Below are 11,953 nucleotides of genomic sequence, written 5' to 3'. Positions count from 1 at the left end.
GACACGGGGCTCAAACTCACAAGCTATGAGATCATGACCTGAGCCAAAGTCGTACACTCAACTAACTGAGCCACCCAGGTGCCCCACAACTAGTTAATTTTATATATGAAATACTCTCTTTTTTGACTTCCACTGCATGAAGAAGTACCTTGTTTGGAAGTTGCTTATTAGGCAACAAGCAGCCCCAGGACTATGGTTCCTTAGAGAAGATAAAGAAACAGGGGTTCTCTATCATTGTCCCATCTTCATACTTAGAGGTAATCTCCACTCCATGGTTCAGAGAAGAGGAATCCAAGCAGAGTCTATTGTTCTCACTGAATTGAGGAGACAGAGAAAGACGTTTGGAGATCCTGAAACAATGGGATTTTGCAGAGCAGACTACCAGGAAGAAGGGAGTTACACAGAGAAAGAACTCACAGATCTCACTACAGTTCTGTTTAGTCTTTGGCTATGACTACTCTGGGCATGCATAGGGGTAAACTCCATGAAGCCAGGCAAAGAACAACTATCAGAGAGCTACAAAAGAAACAGATCTTAGGGCTAGGGGATATTTGAGATATTTGAGTTCCAAGTAGCCTAAGTGGAGTGAGGTAGATGAACACTTGGGCCATTCCATAGAAAACCCAGAGGGGTCACACTTTAATAATAGGGTTTAATTATCCCTAGAGTAAAAGCTACTCTGGATATACCTTAATAAAATTTGAAAACAAGCCTTGAAATAACCACGCTGACGTGAAAGTAACTTCACTGCTTAAGTGCTAAAACAAACTGTAGCACCTTTTAAAGGAAGACAGCATACAGGAGAAAAATTAGGCAATAGAAATCATGTTGTCTAAGAAGCTGGCATCAAAACAAGATGAAGCGTGTAAGGATTTTATTAGGGGAAGTATCTGTATGTGGAAAAATGTGAAAAGAGCCTAATAAGGGTGGGAGAAGTGTCAAAACATAATAAAATCTGACCCTGAGGGAAGAAAAGAGAAAGAAACTGAAAAAAAGTGAACAAAACCTCTGTGACCAATAAGATAACATCAAGTGATATAAAACACGTATAACTGGAGTCCAGAAGGTGAGGAGATAGAGGAGGGGCCAGAACATATACCTGAAGGAATAACAGCGGATTTTTTTTTTTTTTGCAAATTTGATGAAAACTACGAACCCCTAGGCCCAAAAAACACAATAAATAGGAAAACATAAAGAAACCCACATCAAAACAGATCAGAAACAAATTTCTGAAAAACAATGAAAAAGAGACAATTTTAAAAGCAACCAAAGGAAAGAAGACAAGTTTTATAGAGAGAGTAACACAAATAGGGATTAAAATAGACTTTTTGTCAGATCCCATGCAAATCAGAAGACAATGCAATGGCATGTTTAAAGTTCTAAGAGAAAAATCTGCCAAACTGGAATTCTATTCCTTGTGAAAATATTTTTCAAAAATGAAGACAGAGTGAAGATTGTTCAGACGAACAATGAGACACAGTCACCAGTAGATCTTACTACAAAAAATAGTAAAGGAAGTTTTGCTGTTTCATGGCAAGAAAAAGAAGTTTCTCGGGGTGAAGAAACATGATTCAAGATGGAAACTTGAATCTACACAAAAGAAAGTAGAGTGCCAAAAAGGAAAATGTGGGTAAATACAAAAGGCTTTTGTTGTTGTTGTTGTTGTTGCTGTTGTTGTAGTTGTTGTTGTTGTTAAGTCTGTTAACCTCTTTCTGTTCAAATAATGGGTGTGGTCTCTGTTTCCTGGCTGAACTCCAAGTGATATAAGAGCCTATTTTTCTTTTCAAATCTGTCCCATCAGCCCAGAGGGCTCTGTGAACCACATTCTGTTGGCTTCCCATTATTCCTCTCTCATGGCTTCCCATTATTCTTAAAAACAAAAAGAATACACTACAAAACAAAAAGAAATCACTTTCTATTGACTGCCTACCACAACCCACGCACTGCTTTTCTCCCAGCATTCTCCTTAAAATCCAATCTCTTTACCATCTCTGATCTGGCTCCTGCAAATTTCTCCAACTGCAGCTACTATCCCTGCCCACTTGCTGTTCTCTAAATCACACCAGCCTTTGGGTTCTTCAAAAACATCAGGTGTGTTTCCATCTCAGGATCCTTTTATACTTGCTGGTCCTTCCACTGAATGCTCTTCCCTCAGATACTTTCATGGCTCTCTCCTTCTTCTTAATGGGATCACTGTTTGAATACCACAGTCTCAGAGAGATTGCCTCACTCTATTAAGTGTAGCAAGCCCCTGGTTTCTCCCCAACTACCTTCACTTTCCTGGGTTTTATTTGTTGCTTTTTATTTGAGTATAGTTGACATGCAATGTTACATTAGTTTCAGATGTACAACATAGTTTATATAAACAACAACTTTATGTGTTATGCTGTGCTCACAAGTGCAGCTACCACCTGTCACCATACGATGGTATTACAGTATTATTTACTATATTCCCTATGCTGTGCCTTTGATTCCCATGACTTATTCATTCCATAATGGGAAGCCTGTATCTCCTACTGCCATTCACCCATTTTGCCCATCCCTCCCCCTCTCTCCCATCTGACAACCACCAGTTTGTTCTCTGTATTTATAGGTCTGATTCTGCTTTTTATTTGTTTGCTCACTTATTTGTTATTTGTTTGGTTTTTTAGATTCTACATAGGAGTGAAATCATGTGGTATTTGTCTTTTTCAGTCTGACTTATTTCACTTTGCACAATACCCTCTGGGTCCATCCATGTTGTTGCAAATGGCATGATCTCATCCTTTTTCATGGCTACATACTATTCCATTGAATATACATGCCACATCTTTCCTGTCTATTTGTCTATCAATGGACTGTTGGGATGCTTCCATATCTTGGCTATCGTAAATAATGCTTCAGTAAATATAGTGGGGCATACATATTTTTGAATTAGTGTTTTTGGAGTTTTTTTTGGAGGGGGGGAGGTAAATACCCAACAGTAGAATTATTGGATCATATGGTATTTCTATTTTTAATTTTTTAAGGAATGTCATATTGTTTTCCCCAGTGGCTGTACCACCTTACGTTCCTACCAACAGTGCATGAGGATTCTTTTTTCTCCACATCCTCACCAAAACTTGTTATTTCTTGTCTTTTTTAATTTTAGTTATTCCAATGGGTGTGAGGTAATATCTCACTGTAGTTTTGATTTGCATTAGTGATGTTGAGCATCTTTTAATGTGTCTGTTGGCTACCTGTACGCTACCATTCACTTTCTATTCTGTTACCCTGCTCAACTGACTTCAAAGCATTGCAGGTGGAAGTTAAGTGACTTACCTATCTTCCATTAGATTTTTGGGGCCCCTGGTAGATTGCATATTGACTCCCCCAAAATGTCTACATCCTAATCTCTATAATCTGTGGATATTTTACCTTATATGGCAAAAGAACTTTGCAGATGTGATTAAATTAAGGATCTTGAGAGGATGAGATTTTGCTGGGTTATTTAGATAGACCCAATGTAGTCATTATGGTCTTTAAAAGAGGAGGGAAGGAGGATCACACTCACAGAAGATGGTGTGACAATGGAAGCAGAGAGACAGAATAGGACATGTGATGTTGGAAGCAGGAATTTGAGTTATGAGCTTTGAAATATTGAGGAAATGACTATGAGCCAAAGGATGTAAGTGGCTTCCAAAAGCTGGAAAAGACTCCCCTGGGGCTTCCAGAAGAATCAGTCTATACCTTAACTTTTTCCCAGTGTGACTTATTTTGAACCCCTGCCTTCCAGAACCTTAAACCATTTATTAGTAGATTGTTTTAACCCACTTGTTTTGTGATAAGTTGTCACAGCAGCAAAAGCAATCTGATAAAGGTTCTTATTTTAGAACAATATAAGTGCCATGAAAAGAATCACATGAGGGGCGCCTGGGTGGCGCAGTCGGTGGAGCATCCAACTTCGGCCAGGTCACGATCTCGCGGTCCGTGAGTTTGAGCCCTGCATCAGGCTCTGGGCTGATGGCTCAGAGCCTGGAGCCTGTTTCCGATTCTGTGTCTCCCTCTCTCTCTACCCCTCCCCCGTTCATGCTCTGTCTCTCTCTGTCCCAAAAATAAATAAATGTTGAAAAAAAAAAAAGAATCACATGATCTTTCTTTATCTTGTATCTTATATCATCAAATTAATCATATCAGGTGTCCTTTTGGAATAGATCCCAAATCCAACAACTTCAGAAGACCTCTGACACTGAGACCACAGTCCAAGATACTACTTTCTTTCACTGGGAGTACTGAATGACCTCCCAACTGGTCTCCCTGCTACTACTCCCATCCAAGTACTAATCGGGCCTGACCCTGTTTAGCTTCTGAGATCAGATGAGTTTGAGAGCGTTCAGGGTAGTTTGGCCATAGACTCCCTGCTTCTACTCTTAATTTCTAGTATGGTCCACAGAGCATCCAGAGGAATCTTTAAACATGAGTCATATCACAGATCCCTGCTGAAACCTTCAGTGGCTTCTCTTGTCATCCCCAGGAAATTCCTCAGTCCTTACTGGGGCCTCAAAGCTGTACATCATCTGGTCCTAGGATGCCTCTCTGACCTCATCCCCAGTCATTATACCTCTTGCTCCCCTAATAAAGCATTTAAGTGGTACAAACAGAATTTGAACCCAGAACTGTGCTCCAACATGATGTCAGCTTGAGTAGGCATTCCAACCATATGCCAGTGAAAGCCTCTCTGTCTCAGGGTTCTACCTCACTGGGTCACGTGGGACTCAGCTGCTATGCTGGTTAAAATACAAATAGCTGGGCCACTCTCCCAAAGATGTCAATTCAGTAGATCTGACATGAGGCCCAGGAATCTGCTTTGAAGATTTAGGTGCACATGATAGTTTGAGAATCCCTGCACTGCTCAATGAATAGAGTGTAATTCACCTATACAGGTAAAAACAGCGCCTTGTTGATAGGCATGAATGAACTTGATTTAGAAAGCCTAAGACCAGAAAGATCAATTTATGTTTCCATTATCAGCCTCAGCTGAGCAGCTGTGCAGAAGCCAGCTTAATTAACTACATTATTATGGGGAAAGCCAAATAATTAAGGAAAAATTATCACTATATCCTTTAACTACTATGTTTATTCTGAGGCACTGAAATAAATGTTGGTTTTTCCCAGCCTCCTCAAAGCAGAGGCTGGGGTAGGGATAACAGCAAATGACTTTATCAGTGATGTCAGGATAAGCACAGAGATGATGTCAATTGGTGTTAAAAAATTTACTTGGATGGTCTGGACCAACCAGCCAGGATTTGGAGATCAAGAGCATAGCATGAGGAGCCTGACCCACCTGAATTCAATTCTGTCTTCTTGACCAACCAGCTGTATAACATTAAGCAAATGATTGACACTCTCAGTCTTTGTTTTTCTATTTGTAGGATGAGGCCACTAGCAGAACCTATTTTGTGAGGTGGTTATGAGGATTACATTTGAGAATATCTTCAAAGCATTTATTTCTGGCATGCAGGAAGCATTCAACAAGTGGTTAATTTGATTATCACAGCTACCATATTAATTCTCTTCCTTGCCTTAAACACTGGCTAACTTTGCTTGTGTAAAAACATCTTAGGGATTCTTCCCCATTGACGTTTCCTGGAACACACTCTGCATTCCATTCAGAACTATTCATGAGAAATGATCCTTGACCCTGGGACATGATCCAACAGCTGATAACTGCACGAAGCAGGTGGCTTGACTGTTTATACCTCTGCTACTATACAAAGCGCTCATGACCTGGTAGCATCAAAGACCTCGCTCATCACTGTTTTTACCCTCTACTTAAATATCTTGTGTACAGAGCAGAGTATCTGCTCAAGAAACACTTGTTGAATGAATACACAGGTAGAACCCTTTATCTCAAGAATGACATAATGCCGTGTGCCAGCTAGGATTCAGTAGAGGTCTTGCAATTCTCCTAATAAAAGCTATATGAGCAAGTCAGTTTCTTCATGACTTCATTGTCATCACTGTATAGATAGTAATGTTTTGTGTAGAGTAGGAGTCAGTCTTTTTACAGTGCAATGCCTGAACAAAATTGGGTTTGAGGTAAAATTTTTCAATAAGTATTAAAGATGTTCTCCCTAACATTGGGGGTCTTATTTAAGTGTCCATAGGAGAAATTAGACAGGATGGTTTTGTTGGCCTCTACTCACTGGTCTTGGCTATTAGCCTCACGCTATATTTTGCCTGGAGCTTGAGATTCTTGACAGTGAATTATTACCTTCCGGATGTCTCATAAAAATAATAATAAAAGAAAAGATTATATGAAGAAACCCAAGACCTTGTCAGCCTTCGTGAGCAGACACCCATATCCTTTTAGCCACTGCCAACCTTCTAAGAGAAGACTGTATGAAATGTGGTCCTGTGAGTGGCCCCAGTGTGACACAAGGTTAAGAGTTTGGGCCCTGAAATCCAGCTCTACTTTTTGTTACCTGTAAAATTTGATGAGTGAATGTAACATGTGTGGAACATGCCCTGGCACAATCATGTTTATCATTATTACCTGGAGGAGTGATCCTTGTCTGTGTCAGTTATGGTCCAGTTCCAGGACTAGGAATTTACTGCAGCTATATTTTAGGGAGTGTAATACATTGGAAGGGCTGGAGGAATGGCTGCCAGAGCGTCCCCAAGTGACGGCCTTGGGAACTGGGTTCAAGAGCACACAGCTACTGAGCTGAGATGCAAAGACCAAGAGGCTATGCTGCCACCACCAGGAACCTGGGGACTGGACATGGCTGATTTGGGCCACGACAGCCACCAGAATGCCTTTCAACATCCATGAAGATTAAGCTGGACATGCTGCCCCAAATCCCTCCCTATTACCCTGCTTGTGAGCAAAAGCAGCCATGGAAGCAAGAAAATGGCTCCCACCTCATTCCTGCCTCTTAGCCTGTGTCTATGGTAGCCTGCCTCCAGGATGACCCCCAATGATCCCTGCCTCCTGGGGTTCACCTCCTGGTGGAGTCCCTCCACCATTGTACCAGCAGTGGTTTGTGTGGTTAATAGAACCCAGCAGGAGTGATGGTGCATCACTTCCAAGACTGGGTTGTAGATGACGCTCTGATGTCTATCATATGACTTCTATCCCTTGTTCTCTTCCTTTCTCAGATCCCTTACTCTGGGGGAAACCAGAGTTGCCTTGTCTTTAGGACATTCTTGCAGTCTTGTAGCAAAGCCCATAGGGTGAGACACTGAGACCTCTTACCAACAACCATGTGAGTGAGCAAGGAAGCAGCCCCTCCAGCTTCTGAGACAACAGTCCCAGTAGACTTCTAGGCTTTATAAGAGACCCAGAGCCAGAACCACCCAGTTAAGCTGCTCCCAGACTCCTGACCCTCAGATCTAGGAAAGAGAATAAATGTTCACTGTATTAAGCAGCTAGGTTTTGGACTAATCTGTTACTTAGCAATAGAGAACTAAACAGCATCTAAGTGGGAGGACTCAATTCACCTCCCAAACCCTAGCTGCAAGGAATATGCAATGTAGTTTCAGCCTTATGGCTGTGCAGGGCAGAGAAACACAGGAGGAAGGGGCTGGTTGCTGACTGATCCGATCCACACACTACGCCACACCATTTCATGCCAAGGATGCCAGTGTGATCGTGTTTGTAAGCAACTAGGGATCAGACAACCAATACATTTCAGACAACTCTGTCTTACAGAATCTTGTCCTTCTTTATTCACAAACTAAATCCTTCTTTTGCTATGATCATTGTCAGCCACCAAGAGCAATTCGCTCCTCTTTGCTCCATTAAACAGAGAGAAGCGAATCCTTTCTGCGTCACATAATACAAAAAATATCTCAAGATTCTCCACTCAGTGGAGAATTATAATAAGTAGGGCTTATAATAAAATGCAGATACCACAGTGACAAAATAAACCCATGCAAGTCACCAGGCTAAGACATGAAGCTCTATTGTGGACCAACTTTTGCTACTGTTGATCAGTTGATGAGCAAACTATTTGAGCTACTCTGCTGCCACTCCTGCCTCCTGCCTGGTGAGAATGAGCAGCTCAGGGAGGTACATACTGCAGTATTTACAACAGAAACTCTTTTCCTTGATGGTTCTCAAAAATGCCTCAAGGGAAAATGTCTGATGCTTTATAAAAATGAATGCATCATCTTTGAGGGGCCCCACACCAGGAGGAAGTGACTGAGATAGGAGCTAACGGCATCAACAGAGATATTTTTGTCTTTGTTTTCCAGAAGTCACAAGGACTGTTTAGCAAAGAAATGGTATGATATGGTGGGGACCTCTGCTTGGGAGACAGAGGAAGGCTCTGTACAGAGGAAGTAAGGCAGGCAGTTCTTCTAGGGTGGCATCAAGGGTGCAAACCATTAACACCTCTTTTTGGAGAAATTATAACAAGGCTTAAACAGAAGAGGCAAGAAGAAACTGTGCAAATGTCCCAGAGTAGATGCTGTGAATGAGGGACAGACCTGCACAACAAAGGATTTATGAACTGGTGGCCTTGAAAAGACTTACAGAGGGTGGCAGGCAGGAAAGAACATTTAATTTGTACTTTGCGCTTGTATGTTTTTTAACATAGAGCACTCTGAGAGGAATTTACTTTTTTTAATATATATTTTAAGGTTTTTTATTTATTTTGAAAGAGAGAGAGCATGAGCAGGGGAAGGGAGGGAGAGAGAGAATCCCAAGCAGGCTCCATGTTGTCAGTGAGGAGCCCAACGTAGGACTAGATCCCATAAACTGCGAGATCATGACCCGAGCTGAAACCAAGAGTTGGACACTTAACTGACTAAGCCACCAGGCACCCCGAGAGGCATTTACTTTTTTATAAAGAAGGGTTTTTAAAAATTAAATATAATTTATTGTCAAATTTGTTTCCATACAACACCCAGTGCTCATCCCAACAGGTAAGAAGGGTTTTTGCTTTTTGGTATTTTTTGAAAAGCAAAGGTATATATATTATATATAAATAAATATATCAATTTCCTGGCTCTCTTAGATTTTTTTTTTAAGACCTAAAAAAGTCTAACCCAAAACACGCTGAATACAAGTATCAGTTATTAAGAGGCCGTTGCTTTCTGTCCCTAACTGGTATGCAATCTAATTTCATACAATCCACACAGACATCAACACCCTAAATAGCCTGTAGGACTCAGAGTTTTTTAATTTCTGCATGTCAGCTGGTGAACAAACACTCTGAGATGATGTGTCCTGTGGTACCACCTACCCGTTCAACTTCTGACGTGTTGGCATCTCTAGGTAGTGGTGAACTTTGCGGGGCAGTTTTATTGTACTTGGACTCTCTTCTGTTCTAAACCTGGCGGACTATGGAAAAATCATAATTGCTGGCTTCCTAAATTTAACAGATTTAATGTAAAGATACAAATCGTTGCAAGATACAAAAGTACTGAATCCTAGTCTTCAGTCAGAAACCAATTATACTTAATCTGATTGATTCTTTGTTCAATTATGAAGGAAAAGAACAATATTGGAGACTATTATGAAAAGATTACATATAAAAAGCAAATGTAGTTGGAGACCTTACGATTTTTCAATCTCTAGGAAAGGAACAATGTAAGAAAAGAGTTGTTACACTCTCAGAGAACAACAGGAACACATTATATGCAAATAGGGAGCATCATGCAAACAGACTCTCTAGGAGCAGTTTGTTCACTGCCATGCCATAAATTAGGCTCCCTTGATCCTTTCAGAGATAGAAAACTCGTTGAAATTAATCATTGTAATTTAGAGGGGCTCAGGATGGTCATTGAGATGCCAAGAACCAACAGACCCGGGCATCTCTGTATTCTTCCTTCCTTCCTTGTTTCTTTGCTTCCTTCCTTCTTTATTCTCTCTCTCTCGGGGCTCCTGACTGGCTCTGTCAGTTGAGTGTCCAATTCTTGGTTTCAACTCAGGTCACAATCTCACAATTTGTGAGTTCAAGCCCTATAGCAGGCTCTGTGCTAACATTGCAGAGCCTGCTCGGAACTCTCTCCTCTCTCTCTGCCCCTCCTCTGCTCACTCTCTCTCTCTCTCTCTCTCTCTCTCTCTCTGAAAATAAATAAATAAGTATTTATTCTCTCTCTTTCTCTCTCTCTTTCTCTCTCCCTTTTCAATTTATTTATTTTTTAATTTTGCCAATTTTATCATTTTTACTCTAAAATCCATTATTTCTATTTCTTTCTTTCTTTCTTTCTTTCTTTCTTTCTTTCTTTCTTTCTTTCTTTCTTTTGAGAGCAAGCAGGGGAGGAGCAGAGAGACAATAGGAGAGAGAATTCCATTCAAGCTCTTCCCTGTCAGCAGGGAGCCTGATGCAGAGCTTGATCCTACAAATCATGATATCATGACCTGAGCTGAAATCAAGAATTCAATGCTTAACCAACTGAGACACTCACTCACCCCTCTCTCTCCCTTTTTACAAATGTGAAATATCCACTTCTTTAACTACATACACATTCACAACATAGATAGGTATAGGAGTATATGAAGATCTACAGATGCATATACATGTAAATACAGTAAAGTCTTCTGCCCAATTCTGTTCCATTCCAACCAGGGGAGTTATTTAACTGGTAAAGTTGAGAAGCTATTTGATGATAGGAGAATACACTTGTGGACTGAGATAGGGAAATCATCATGCAACATGGTCCAGAACAATGTTGTGTCTGAGATGGGGTTCCTTTTTTTCTTGGCTCAGTAGGAGATTGAATGACAATACTTGAGACCTGCAAGCTTCTGGAAGAGAACTGAAGAGAACAGATCTGTAAGAAATTTGAGAGGCTTTAGAGATGGACACATCCAATTTTCCCAATGTCTCACAATAGCTCTTGTTTTATTGATAAAAGAAAATCAGTGTTTTTGCCTTTTGATGAAGAATTTCTTGATGTGGTAAATTTGATGAAGGGAAGGATGCTACACACACACACACACACACACACACACACACGTGCATGCACTCAGTTCCATGCACAAAAATGTTTACCATAGCCTCATTTATAATGGTCAATAACAATGACAAAAAGCAGGCAACTGAGGAATGCTAAGAGAGTTATAGGTAAGAAAATAATGATGTCTATGAATCATTCATGCTATCTTAGGCTCTCTGGGCTCTAAGATAAACTCAAGCCAGTAATGACAGAGGAGCTATCCAAAAATGTCCTTGGGACAACAGGAATGATATGATAAGCACATACCAGGAGCTGGGATTTGGCCAGGCCCCAGGAGACCAGGAATTCGTTCCAAGTTTCTGGGGCTTTAAGAGGATGAGGTCAAAGATCTTCACTGTATGGTTGTGTCACTTATGAGTTCTTGCTACTCTCCCCTCCTTTGTTCCATTCCCAAGTTCCTCAACAAGAGCAACTTCCTCGTCTGTCACCTGGAATCTCTTCTTCCCAGCTCACAGCTTCTGCTATGTGTCCTAGTTCCTGTTTATTTATGTTAGTCATGTTTTTTTATTCCTTGTATGACTTTAACTTGCCTTGGCCCATGATGACACTATTGCATCTTTCATTTATACTTTAGCTGTCATTGGTAAATGACAGAATCTCTGTTTCCATCTAGCACTTCTAAAAGAGAGAAGTTGACCAGTTGAGCAAATAGCCATCACCCTATTAGGCATGAGCCTCTAAGCCCCAGGCCTTCCGGTAGGCTGCTGATAAGCCTGTGGATTGCCTGGTGTGGGTGAGCAGTCGCCAGGGAGGGTGGGTTATTACATTATAGAAACACAGTTATGCAGGTTGTATTTCCAAAACAGACTATGGGTGAGCAGTCTCCCTTATAAGGGACTCCAGGCATGGGCAGGCACCACAATCTGCATCTCTAGGACCAACCTGATGAGTGCATTACAATTGCCCACAGAGTGTCTGCATGCACTTCTAACAGGGAGTCAATGAATCCAGCTTGTCGAGAAGGTAATTTGGCAATATATATCAAATAACTTAATGTTCATAGACTTTGCCTGATCATTTTACT

The sequence above is a fragment of the Acinonyx jubatus genome, chromosome B2 (assembly GCF_027475565.1).
Source record: "Acinonyx jubatus isolate Ajub_Pintada_27869175 chromosome B2, VMU_Ajub_asm_v1.0, whole genome shotgun sequence".
Classification (NCBI taxonomy): domain Eukaryota; kingdom Metazoa; phylum Chordata; class Mammalia; order Carnivora; family Felidae; genus Acinonyx; species Acinonyx jubatus.
The sequence above is the reverse complement of the archived record's forward strand: the minus strand, read 5'-3'. Positions refer to the sequence as shown.